This window comes from Elephantulus edwardii, unplaced genomic scaffold (genome assembly GCF_000299155.1).
Source record: "Elephantulus edwardii isolate Elephantulus edwardi_28Jun2011 unplaced genomic scaffold, EleEdw1.0 scaffold00030, whole genome shotgun sequence".
Classification (NCBI taxonomy): Eukaryota; Metazoa; Chordata; class Mammalia; order Macroscelidea; family Macroscelididae; genus Elephantulus; species Elephantulus edwardii.
Window position 1 is genome coordinate 861,244 of NW_006399780.1, and position 13,473 is coordinate 874,716.

The following is a 13,473-nucleotide window of genomic DNA, read 5'->3' on the forward strand; positions in this document are numbered from 1 at the left end:
ATGAAACTGTAAAAGCAGCTCGGTCTTTCAGTTGGCAGCATAATTTTCTGTGGGCTATTCCCCCAGAGCTCCTTAGATAGATACTGGGAAGAATATATGTAATAAAAACTGTGTAAATTATAAAGAATCAGAATAGCCATTTTTACCATGTAAAGTGTGTTAGGGAATCTCTTAAGGCTCTTTTCATATTTTTGTTGTTCTTGGTTGCTCTTAAGTTGATTCCAAGCCACACCAACCCCTTGGTTTCAAAGTAGAACTTCTCTATAGGATTTTCAAGATCTTTCAGAAGCAGGTTGCCAAGCACTTTTGGGTGGGCTTGAACTGACAACTTTTGGCCAGCAGGCTAATGCTTAACAATTTGTACTACCCAGAGACTCCTTTTTCAAATCAGAGGAGGTCTATTGCTGATCTATGTAAAGGAGCGAGTCCCTAGAAAAGACCACCGAGCCAATATTAGACGAATTAATAAAGTTTATTTCAAAATCGAACCCGGATTCCCACGTGCTGACACAGCAGCATCCACCAGAGAGCCCCGAGACAAAGCGAACCCTTCCTTTTATACTTTCTTGCTTCCTTGTCTAGCTACACAGTTTATGATTGGCTACTTACAGCAGTTCTAGTACTAGTTTGCTCTCTATTGGTTAGCCATAGCTCAGGGAGGCAGTTTGCAGATTTGTTTGAGCCTGATTGGTGGGGGAGCAGCTTGGAGACCTATTTGAGTCTGATTGGTTACTTCAGACACAGGGCTGCAGAAAAAAATTCCTTATGTCCTTGAAGAAGAGTTCCACTTTATGGCAGTCAGCCAACAGAGTGTGGTTTATCACAGGTGGGGAGGTTGCTTGCTGGAAACTAAGCAAGTGAGTGGGATGGAGGTAGCTGCACTTTGTCAGAAACTGAGTTTTTGATATTTGATTCTTACAATCAATAAGGGGTGTAGTAAATAAAGTCCTTGTTCTTGATTCTTAACCCTAAAACTCACTGTTGTTGAGCTGGTTCTGACTCACATGTACAATTCTGGGTATTTTACAGCAGATTCTAGTTGGCCAAGCTACAGAAGGCAAAACACTAAACCTGTGAATTCAATGTTGTCCAGGCAATTCTTTCTGTTTCCATTGAAAATCTGGTGACATGTGCTGTTGAGAGACCACCACTGCTCTTATCATTGTTGAATCCTCTATGATAGAACATTCATATCCTTAAGATGCATGGCCTAGCAAAAAGCCTCCTACAAATCCACTGGATATGACAATGTTCTGCTTGAGAAATTCTGTTGCTTCTTCAATCATATTGTTGACCTCAGGTGCTATTTTATTTGCTCATTTCTTAATCTGTCTTTTTGCTTTGTTCACATCTTTTTCAACTCTTTCCCAGTCAACCTGTACATAGCCACTGGGGCTGGCAATCTCAAGGAGAAGAAAGCCACCACGTACTGCAGTTGCTACTTCCAACTTTCTGCAACAAGAATCCAGCATACTAGCCAGTAACTCCACCCATTACAATCTGAGTAGCTATTGAGTATTTTTCTACCATAGGTCCTGAACTGTGGCCAAACATTTGATTCCACTAATGGTGTCTTCTTGCATACAGAGTTAAATTCAATACTTTATAAGACTCGTCGTCACTTTCATATTCTTGGGTATGTGTGTTCTGGGTCACCATGATTCCACTAGAGGGCTGTTGAGGGTGGTCCCTATTAAGGAAAAATGACATCAGTTTGAGGACTAAGATGTGCTTGAATCAGGCCATTGTCTTTTCAAAAATTTATGATGCATCTAAGTTGGACAATGAATAAAGATAACAGAAGTATTAATACCTCTGAGTTCTAGTATTGGATAAGAGTATAGACTATCCTGTAGACTGCCAAAAGATCAAACAGATATATCACAGAGAAGGTGGAGCCAAAGTTCTCCTTGGAGGCAAAGATAACAAAGATTCGTCTATTATACTTTGGGCATGTTGCTACAAGAGGTTATTCATTGGAGAGGGACATTGTGCTGGGAAATGTGGAAGTTCTATGAAAGAGAACACCCTCAACCAGATGAATTGACACAATGTCTGCAGTAATGGGCTCAAGTATGTCAGAGATGGTGAGGATAGAGTTCAGATCCATTGTTCTTAGGGTTGCTATGGGTTGTACTCAACTCAGTGGTACCTGACGACAACAACAACGACGCATTACCAAAAAACATATATTTGAAGCACAGAAAGAGAACAAGAAGTTCAACTTTCTTAGCAAAACTTCTTACTGTTTCAGTTAGATGATACCAATTCTGACATTTTTTAAAAGCCATTTTAAAGTGGGAGCTAACTAAAAAATCATGAAGAAGAATGTGGTAGCAGGATTGGAGGAAGATTCATCAACAACCTGCATTATGCGGATGACACAGCCTTGCTCACTTAAACTGAGGAGGACTTGAAGTGCTTGTTGCAGAAGATCAAGGACTGAAACCTCAACATGGATTGCATCTCAACATCAAGAAAATGAAAAATCAGCAACAATAGCAAAATTAAAAAAAATTTGTTGAACAACAAATGCTGGCGTGGTTGTAGAGAGACTGGAACTCATATTCTCTGCTGGTAGGAATGTGAAGTGGTATAACCACTATGGAAGATGATCTGGCACTATCTCAAAAAGTTAGAAATGGAAACATCATTTGACACAGCAATTCCACTACTGGAAAAATACCCTAAAGAAGCCAGAGCCACAGCTCAAACAGATGTGTACACATTCATGTCTACTGCTGCATTATTCACAATAGCAAATAAATGGAAGCAACCCAAACACCCATCAATAAATAAATGGATAGAAAAAACATGGTACATCCACACAATGGAATACTATGCAGCATTGTAAAACAAAGAAATAAAACATTACACAACATGAGGGAGTCTTGAGGTCATTATGCTAAGCGAAAGATCTAAGTCACAAAAGAACAAATAAGCGTAGCATCACTGTTATGATCATATTTGGAACTCATGCTTGGAAGAGTAAAAGGTCAGCACAAGAGAGAAAGACCTTCAATGAAATGGATTGACACAGTGACTATGGCAATGTGGCCAGGTGTATCAGAGATGGTGGGGTTAACTCAGGATAGAGCAAGGTTAGAGCCATTGTTCATAGGTTCACTATGAGTTGTAGTCAACTTGATGGCACATAATTAGAACAACAACCCAAAGGCAGCAACTGCCTGGCAGCTCTGAGGCATAAATATGGGCAGTCTCCTCCCAGGTGATTTATAGTCAGTCTCCCAAAAACTCACTGATGGGTCACCATTGTGAGCGAGTTCTAACTCATTAAGTATGAGTATGAGTTTGAGTTTTAAGTTTAAAATTATATCAGAAAATAATGATAATGCAGGAAGAATAGATAAAAAATGCTATTATTGGATATGTCAGTGGGCTTGATTTTCCCTTTTCTTCAGCACAAATGTTGAGGCTGTTCGTCTTGCTCAGGGCCAGTTCTGCTTAATGAGGTTTGAAAAATTATAAATGCTTGCAGAATGAGCAGAAGAATTAAAATGAGTCTTCTTTAAACACAAAGAATCCCTTTTCCAGGCTATAGAAACAAAAAAATCTCACCTGAAGATTTGAGATGTCCTCTGAGGAAAGAAAAAGAAATCTGTTCAGTTATGTGAACAGACTCCTTCTTAATTATGGTCACTTCTCCTTTCCCATTACTTTTGCCATGTCCTTCAGATGTGGAGACCTGATAAGATAATGGAATAATTCTGCCCTTTGAATGCCAGAGAACACTGGTGACTTCATCAGGGACTTTAGGCTGATTTTTTTTTCTAGGTTAAACCATAATCATCCATATGCTCTTCCTTAACCACCTTGTGGCCAGAAGCCACATTTACAGGAATCCCAGCTTGAATGTAAGTATGTGATCTGTGGCCACAGAAGAGAGCTGCTGGCCCCACAGAGTTCCATTTCATTAAGGCTTGGTGATACCTCAATGAGCTGATTAGATTAGACATAACCCAAAAACCCACCCCAACCTACTGCCTTTGAGTTGATTCCCACTCAGTGACATTACAGAACAGAGTATATGTCCCTGTGTGGTTTCTAAGGTTGTAAATCTTTACAGAAAAAGACTACGTAATCTCCCTCTCATGGAGTGATTTAAGGGTTTGAAATGCCAACCTTTTTATTAGTAACCTGACACATAAGCCTTTCTATTAACCTGTGATGCAGCTAGGACCCATTACATTAGATTAGACATAGGTGATGGTTTTTAAAACCAAATAAGAGTCTTCCAATCTAATGGCAGTGAATAATTTTTGGTGTATGTTACAGGTTGAATTTTGTTTCCCCTTAAGTATGTGCTAGAATTCTAAACCCTCTACCTTTGGGTGTAATCCCATTTAGGACAAGGACTTTTTGTTGTTCTTCAGTGAAGTCACATGGGTGTAGGATGTGACTTAAACCGAACCACTTCTGAGCTATAAAGAGTTGCCTAGACACACCAAGAAGAAGCAGACGTAGAGGAATATAGAGCTGAAAGATTTCCAAGGAGCTGAGAAGAGACAACTTCCCCAACAGCTGACAGAGAGAGAACTTCTAGAACTGGTGTCCTGAGTTTAGACTTCCAAGCACTTAAACTGTGAGGAGGTAATTCTGCTGTTTTGGTCACCCCTGTTGTTACTATTAGGTGTTGCTGATTTGGCTATGACACATAGCAACCCCATGCAAACAGAACGAAACCCCACCCACCCTGCTGTCATCCTCACAATCTCAGCTGTGCATTGTTACAATCACTGTATCAATTTCTCTCAGGAGCATTCTCCTCTTTTTTCACTGACCTTCTACTTTTTCAAGCATGAAGTCTTTTTCCAAGGTAACATACCCAAAGTTTATGAGATTTGAGAGGGTCACCTTGGGTCTTCAACGAAACATTGGCTACTGAATGTTGTCTACATGGGAAAGTAACAATGTGAGACCTGGGAAGGACCACCCAACAAGTTGAGAGGAACAACCTAGGAGCTCACACACACTCGAGAGTAGTTCCTGTTCCCAACAGCCAGAGTGGAAAATTCCATCCTTCACCACATTAAGAAAGTACTCAGAAGGGTTTTGTCTTAGCAGTGGGGGGAAAAATAAACCTTAGAATTAATATTCCTCTGATTATACCTGGCAACAGTTGAAAAACTCAAAAGGCTCAAACTACACGTCTGAATCAAACACAAGAGTATAAAATATCCAACACCAAACAGGGTAAAACCTACAATGTGTTTATTCAGTTTTAAAATAAAAAATTACCATGCCCACAAAGAGGCATAAAACTGTGAACCATAAAGACTGATAAATTAAAACTGATCTATAAGTGACAAATGAGAAAATAGTAGACAAGGACATTGAAACAGTTATTATAACTTTATTCTATTTGTTCAAGAAGCTAAAGAGCAGAATGACCATGGGAAGAAAAGACATAGGATATATTAAAGGTTCCACTTTTGATGTCTAGAAATGAAAATTATAGGGGAGGTTCTGGGACCCTAGTGGCAAGAAGCTGCACTGCAATCCCACAGGTACACAGGTCAAATCCATCAGATGCTCTGCCGGAGAAGGAGGGGCAATCTCCTCCTGTACATGCACAAAAAGGAATAAAATAAAATATAAAAAAAAATTTCTAAAATAAATGAAAAGTATACATGTAACATGAAAGCTGCACTGATTGGGATTAATGTAATGCAAGGTTAGACATTTCATTACAGTAGTTAATGGAAAAAAGGTATTCATATAAAAGATATCAAAGAAAATACAAAGAGAAACACTTGGAAATGGAAGAGTATCAGTGAACTATGGAACAACTCTAAACATCTTACTATACGTGAATTGGAGTCCCTGCTAAAATTTATAAAATAAAAATGTCTGTCAATAAAGGAAAATAAATAAATTGGCCATCACAGTTTTGGTTTTCAGCATATTTGCCTTACTTACTAATAGATCAGGTAGAGAAATATTAAAGGTATCAATGACATAAGCAAAAATTAAAAGGCTTGGTATTGTAGTCATACTCAGAACTGGTAACTGATTAATTCCAGAATATATCCTTCCCAAGAACAGGTTGTTGTTGTTGATATGTGCCATTGAGATGCTTGCAACAGCCCTAAACCCTGCTCTGTCCAGTGCCAATCACACTGCCTCTGACACACCCATCCCAATTACACCTGTCACTGAATCAATCCACCTCATAGAGGGCCTTCCTCTCCTGTGCCGTCCCTCTACCTTCCCAAGCATGATGTCCCTCCTTACAACATGTCCAAAGTACATATAAAACATTTTTTAAAATGTGTCATTATTATTTATTTGGAGCTAATGTTCTATTGCTTTGTCAAGTAAGATTGTTTACCAGTTTGATCTTTTTAAATACATTTTACTGTGTCAACCACGTCTCATGCAGTTAATTTTTATCCAAATCTTTTAAATATATACAATCACAATATCATAGAAAGGAAGCTATTTAAAGAAATTCATTATGAATTTGTGCATGAACTGATAACTCCTACTATCAGCAAGCAAACGTTCTATTATTTGTTCATTTTGAAAATCTAGAACTAAGTTGATCTGTGTTTTTAGGAAAAAATAAACTAAGCCGGGAAAGAGGGAATAGAACCGCTGAGTAATTTTCTCTCTGTCCTTGAAATGATTTTTCTTACTGATTCTTCTGGAACACATGGCACTAAAGTAAAAGAAACATTGAAAGCTAGTGAGCTGATTATTATTTAAAATTGAAATATCAACTGATTGAAGTCAGAGGAAAATTATATTCACAGGGAAGATTCAAAGAAAGTCAGCTGGTGGATGCTAATTAATGCTTGTCTTAGATCTACTCAGCAAGTGAAGAGTAATGGGGTGTGGCTGTTGGCCATTTAAAACAATTTTACATGTTGAGTACAGTGGCTGTAATTATATTAGCCATGTTGTGTAGTCATACCTTATCTATTTCCAATTACTTTTCATTGCTTTAATAGCACCTGTTGAAGAAAAATGGGTAGTCTCCTGTGTGATTTGCTACCTTTGAAAACCTACTGAAGGCTTAGGTATGAGTCGGTTCTAACACCCCCACACGTGACAACACCTCTTCAGTACCCCTTAGCCACAACTCTTCACTTTCCATTCTCACCTGCTCCTGTAACCACCAATAAACTTTGGTGTCTATAAATCTGCATATTAAAGCTATTTCATATAAAGGGGATCACACAGTATTTGTCCTCTTGGATTTGACATTTTTTTAAATTTTATACTGGTTTATTTACAAAGTTTTATACATTATATTTCATACTACATCTTTCTCATTTCCTTCACCCTGACTCCCTCCACCCATCAAATTGTGCGACCCTATGATTAACGTCCCCTCCCCCCCGCCCTCCTCAGCCCTCTGCTCCCACCTTCTCCCCACCTTGGATCCTCATATTCATTCTACAATAATGAACTTACACAATATTTGTCCTTATGGGACTGAGTTAGTTCACTTAGCATAATGCTCTCCAGCCCCTCCCAAGTTAGGTAGTAATTTATAAAATCATTGCTCCTGTGTGCTGCATAGTATTTCATTGTGTGAATGTACCATAATTTCTCAATCTATTCAATTGTGGTTGGACATCTGGGCTCTTTCCATGTTCTTGGGATGGTGAATAACGCTGCTGTGAATATTGGTGTACAAATCCTTTTGTGCCTCAGTTCTTATTTTCTCTAGGCATATTCTAATCAGTGATTCCAAGCTGAGCCATATGGAATTTCTATCAAATGGGGAAATGACAACTTCTTCAACAAATGGTGGTAACAGGATCCACATCTCACACCAACCACAAAAATGAACTCAAGGTGAATCAGAAATCTGCAAGAAAAGCCTAAAACCATTAAGTTCATCAAAGACAACCTGGGATCACGCTTAGATGGTCTGAAAAGATGGAAATGCTCAATCTGGAGAGGACAAAATTGATGAATGGGACCTTTGAAAATTAAATCCCTGTGCACATAAAAAACTTTTTCCAACAGAGTGAAAAGAAAACCTACTGACTGGGGAAAAAACTTTTGGCAATACCATTTCAGATAAGGGTCTCATATTAAAAGTTTACAGACTGCTACAGGGCCTCTACATGAAAAAGACTGCTAACACACTTTAAAAATGGGCAAAAGACACAGAAAGACAACACAGAGGAAGATATTAGGATGGCTGACAGCCACATGAAGAAATGCTCCAAATCACTGGCAATAAGAGGGATGCAAATCAAAACCACAATGAAATACCATCTCACTCCAGTAGCAGCAGCAAAGTTTATCAGGACAGCAAGTGATAAATGTTGGAGAGGATGTGGAGAGATAGAGTCTCTTATACATTGTTGTTGGTGGGATTGTAAAATGGTACAACCACTCTGAAGGCAGTTTGGCATTTCCTCAAAAAGCTGACTTATTTCTTTCAACATAAGATTTTATTGTGTTCACGGTGTGTTTATGGCTGAATAAGATTCCACTGTATGTAGGTACCACATTGTATTCATCCGTTCCTCTCATCATGAACACATATATTGTTTGTACCTTTCAGGTACTGAGAATATGTTGCTATGACAATTGGCATAAAACTATCTGTGGGAGCTCTTGTTTGCCAGTCTTTTGGATATATGACTGCCTTCTTTTAAAATACTTCTATTTATGTTTGTTCCCTTTGAAAAGAGAGAGATTATTCTAGGCTACGAAGGATCCCATTGAGCCCAAAATTAAGGAGTATTTCCTAGTCAGGACCAGAATAAGAGCCCAGAAAACAAAACTTTAGGACAAATCTGGCTACACTTGTGCCAGTTTTAGGCAAAGTTCCTCACGAACACATTCTCTATTCATTTATGATGCTGTCAAGTCTTTCAACAATTCTTAAGGAAATTGTAAAATGTATGGAACACTTAATCTGTGCTCATTCCTGGGCAAGTATTTCACGTGTAAGGTGTTGGTATTTTGCATGCTTAACCAATGAGGTTTTCCATCCTGCTGTTCCTTCTACGTTTTTTTCTTTTCCTCCCTTCCCACTTTATTGTCCTCCTTCAGAAGCCAGATCTTGGCCGTTATCACCCTGAGCACACAGCCATGACAGAGAAAACAGAAATTTTCACAAACAACAATGTTCAGAGTCTAGGGGAGATCTAGCCCATCCTCTGGGCAGGCTCTTCAGCTCTTTAGCTCTCGCCACAGAGCTTCCTCATAGACTTCATGAACCCCTTCTCCTTGTTATTATTCTCTTTCTGCAGATTTTTTTTCCCTGGGCTTGGTGAACTTCTGGGAGTCTGGAGTAACTTTGGAGTGAGAGACATGGAGCTGGAACAGGGATATTCTGTTATGTCACATGGAGTGCATGCATCAAGGAGATCAAGTGGATGCCAGCAAAGAAAAGCACAAGAGGCATGGATTAAATCACTCTAAACAGCAGCTTTCCATTCTTCAGAACAGAGCAGGGAGACACTGCTTGATTCAAAATCAGGAAGGGTTTCTGCCAGGGATGTATTCTGTTTCCATACCTATTCAATTTGTATGCAGAACAGATCATCTAGGAAGCTGGGCTGGATGAGGAGGAATGTGGCTCAGGATTGCAGGAAGATGGTGAAGAGATTGAGATTGTTAACAGCTTTAGTTGCTTGGCTCCACAAGCAATGCTCTTGGTACCAGCAGCCAGGAAATCAAGAGATGAATTGCATTAGGAAAGTCAGCTGTCAGGGATCTCGCCAGAGTACTGAAGAGCAACGATGTCAGCCTGGAGATTAAGGTGCACCTGATTCAGGCCATAGTCTTTGCAATTGTGTGTGATGCATAAGAGCTGGACAATGACTAGGGATGATAGAAAGAGAATTGATGCCTTTGAGCTATGGTGCTGGAGAAGAGTGTTGAGTATACCATGGACTGCTAGAAGTGCAAAACAGGTTTTTCATGGAGAGGGTGAAACCAGGCTGCTCCTTGGAGACAAGGATTCTGAAGCTTCATCTGACATACTTTGGGCATGTTGCAAGGAGGGACCAGTCCTTGGAGAGGGACGTCATGTTTGGGAGGGTGGAGGGACAGCACAGGAGAGGAAGACCTTTGAAGAGATGGATCTATTCAGTGACTAGGGTAGTGGGAGTTGGCACAGGATAGAGCAGGATTTAGGGCTCTTGTATATAGGTTCGCTATGAGTTGCAGGCAACTCAATGACACATAACAACCACCACCACCACCACCAAGTTTCTGGATTTATGCTTTAATACACTAAAAGTTCAGGATTTATCAAAAGGCACTACTTACCAGTCTTCAGTTGATTCTTCTGACTAGCATGCATTCTTCAGAAGAGGAAAGAGTGGAAATGGCAGAACCTGAAGTAAAAGGTAGTGTTAAAAATTACTCTTGTCTTTTGCTTGTCAAGGAGAGGCGTGAACTGGGGGTGGGGGTGGGGTGGGTGGGGAGAAAAGTGCAACAATGAATGAATGGAATTCCAAAATCTCTGTAGATGTTCATTGCAATTAATAATAATAAAAGAATTTTTAAAAATTACTCTCTCGTGCTACTATAGAGAGCTCTGGTGGTGTACTGGTAAGGAGATGTGCTGCCAGCCCAAAGGCAGGTAGTAAGAATGCACTAGCTACTCTGCAGGACAAAGATGGCCAATCTCTTCCCATGTCATTACAGTCTCTGAAAACCCACTGGAGGGTCAGCTATGAGTCTGTTCCTACTAAATGACACACATCAACAACAACATGATACTTTAAATACTGTAAATGAGATGAGTGATAGTAAGGAGAAAAAATGGTGTGTAAATTTTTATTAATTTACAGAAAATTTTTATTTTATACTGGTTTACTTACCAAGTTTATGTACACTGATTTTCACTCCAAATCTTTCCCTTTTCCTTTACTCACCCCTCCCTCCACCCATCAAATTGCATGACTTTAGATTACCGCTCCCCCAACCCCTGCACCCATCCTCATCCCTCTGCTCCCACCCTCTTCCCCTTGGTTCCTCATACACATTTTACAATAATGGTCTTAGACAGTATTCGTCCTTATGGGACTGAGTTAGTTCAGTTAGCATAACATTCTCTGGGTCCTCCCAAGTTAAGTACTAAATCACCCACCTGAGTGCTGCATAGTACTCCATCATGTGTATGTACCATAATTTCTCAATCCATTCGATTGTGATTGTATATTCGGGCTGTTTGCATGTGAACAATGCTGCTATGAACACTGATGTGCAAATCTCTGTTTGGGGATGTGCAAATTTTGTATGGTACTTATTTCTGGGAGATAACAGTTCTTGGACTGAAATAATCAAAAGCAGAAGTGTGCCTTTCCAGCATAAATATGGGCCTTTCAATCTTACAGCAACAAAACATACATAAGCAAAAGGAGCTCTGCACCAGCTTTCAAAAGAATGGTTCTCTAAAGTGATGCCAAATGATGAGAAAGTTCTGTTTGGTCGTGGATGGATAACTTTCTAGCCAGTGAGAATTTATATTATTTCTGCTGCAACTATGAGCCATTAGTACTACAGATAAGGTGTCCAGGTTTGTGACTGGGCTTCAGAAGAAGTGAAAAAGAGCCAAAGAATACATAATCGTGGACAGTCAGAGAGCACCTGCCTGCCCTGAGAAGTAGAAAACACTGACAACTGGACTGAGGCTGCACATATATCTTGACAATAATTTCCTTGTCTCTGTGGAAATGAAGAAGAAAAAGTAGAGGGACATTGTGTACAGATATCCTAATAGCACTTTGTTTCTTGCCTAGTGGAGTCTGGCATTCTAGCACAAGGAATATGAATGATGCTGAGATGCTTTTCAAAATGTATAACTTAATGAATTTAAAGAGGAGCACACATCAATTATCAGTTACTTATCTTGCACCCAAAACTAAGAATGAGCTTATGACAAACTATGTGAAGGGGAAGTTCACTGTGGATATGAAGGTTTCTATAATACTTTGGTATCATGTGTAACAGCACACCTGACATATTTCATATACCAATCAGATATCTGAAGTAATCAAACATGCACAATAGGGAATTTGAATTCTTTCTAGGATTTTTCCCTTTTAAGGGGAAAATATCTCCTGATGCCAGTTCTGATATCCTTAAAAAATTGAATAACTGATTATACAAGACAAAAAGATCAACATTTGCCCTCTAACAAAAGGCAGAAGGCAAGAAGGAACAGGAAAGATGGGTGAATAGAAATGGGAAACAAGGAAGAATCATGGAGAGTGCTGTTACACTTAGGGGATTACAATTAATGTCATGAACTATCTGCCAATTATATAACAGTAAACTAATTTTCTCTGTTAACTATCTTCCAGACCACAAGACCATGAGGTTTTTAAGTACACATAGCTCTTTTCAACTAATGTTGTTGTTGTTATGTGCCATTGAGAGTCACCTATGACTCATAGCGACCCTGCACACGACAGTTCTGAATCCTACCCTTACCTGAACCTGTCTGTCTCATTGACTCTGACACACCTGCCCACATTATTCCAGTTACTGTATCAATCCATCTCATTAGGGGTCTTCTTGTCCTTCCAAGCATGATGGCCTTCTCCAAGGACTAGTCCCTGCTGACCATGTGCCCAAAGTATGTGAGATGGAGCTTCAAAATCCTTGCCTCCACAGATAAACTTGTTTTTACCATCTCTGAGACAAAACTGTTTGTTCTCCTGGCAGTCCAATACTCATCTCCAGCGCCACAACACAAGGCATTGATTCTTCTTCATCTTTAGTCATTAACTCCCTGACGCGTAGCAAGTAACTGCAAAGACCGTAGTCTGGATCAGGCTTATGTTATTCTCTAGACTGGATCTCTTTGCTCTTTAACACTTCAGAGAAGTCTCTGACAGCACACTTCCCCAGTGTAATTTGTCTTTTGATATTTTGATTGCTGGTGCCAAGAGTGTTGCCAAGCAAGCTGTAATTGTTAACAACCTCAATCTTTTCTCCATACCAATTGACCCATTGGTAAGAATCTTTGTTTTCTTAATGTTGAGCTTCAATCCATATCAAAGACTATAGTCCTTGACTTTCTTCCGCAAACCTTCAGGTCCTCAGTTTCAGCAAGCAAGGTTGTGTCATCTACAGAATGCAGGTTGTTGATGAGTCTTCCTCCAATCCTGATAACCACCTTCTTTCTCATGAAGCCAAGCCTCCCAAATGCTCTGTTCCACATAGAGATTGAAAAGGTGTGGAGACAGAATGTGTCCCTGACACACTCACTTCTTTCTTGATTTTAAACCATGCTCCTTGCTCTGTTCTGAGAACTGCTTCCTGATCAAAGTATAGATTTTGCATGAGCACAATCAAGTGTTCTGGGATTCCCATTCTTCTCAAGGTTAGCCACAATTTGTTGTTAACCATGGAGTCAAATGCCTTTCTGTGGTCAACATTCCTTTTATACTCTTTGCTTTCAGCCAAGATCCATCTGACACTGGCAATAATGTCTCTAGTGCCATTGCCTCTTCTAAACCCAGC

At 39.6% G+C, this 13,473-nt stretch overlaps 1 pseudogene; it reads right to left on the reverse strand.

The window, feature by feature from the left end:
• Positions 1–1,196: 1,196 nt before the first annotated feature.
• Positions 1,197–1,659, reverse strand: LOC102855714 (annotated as a pseudogene).
• Positions 1,660–13,473: the final 11,814 nt, after the last annotated feature.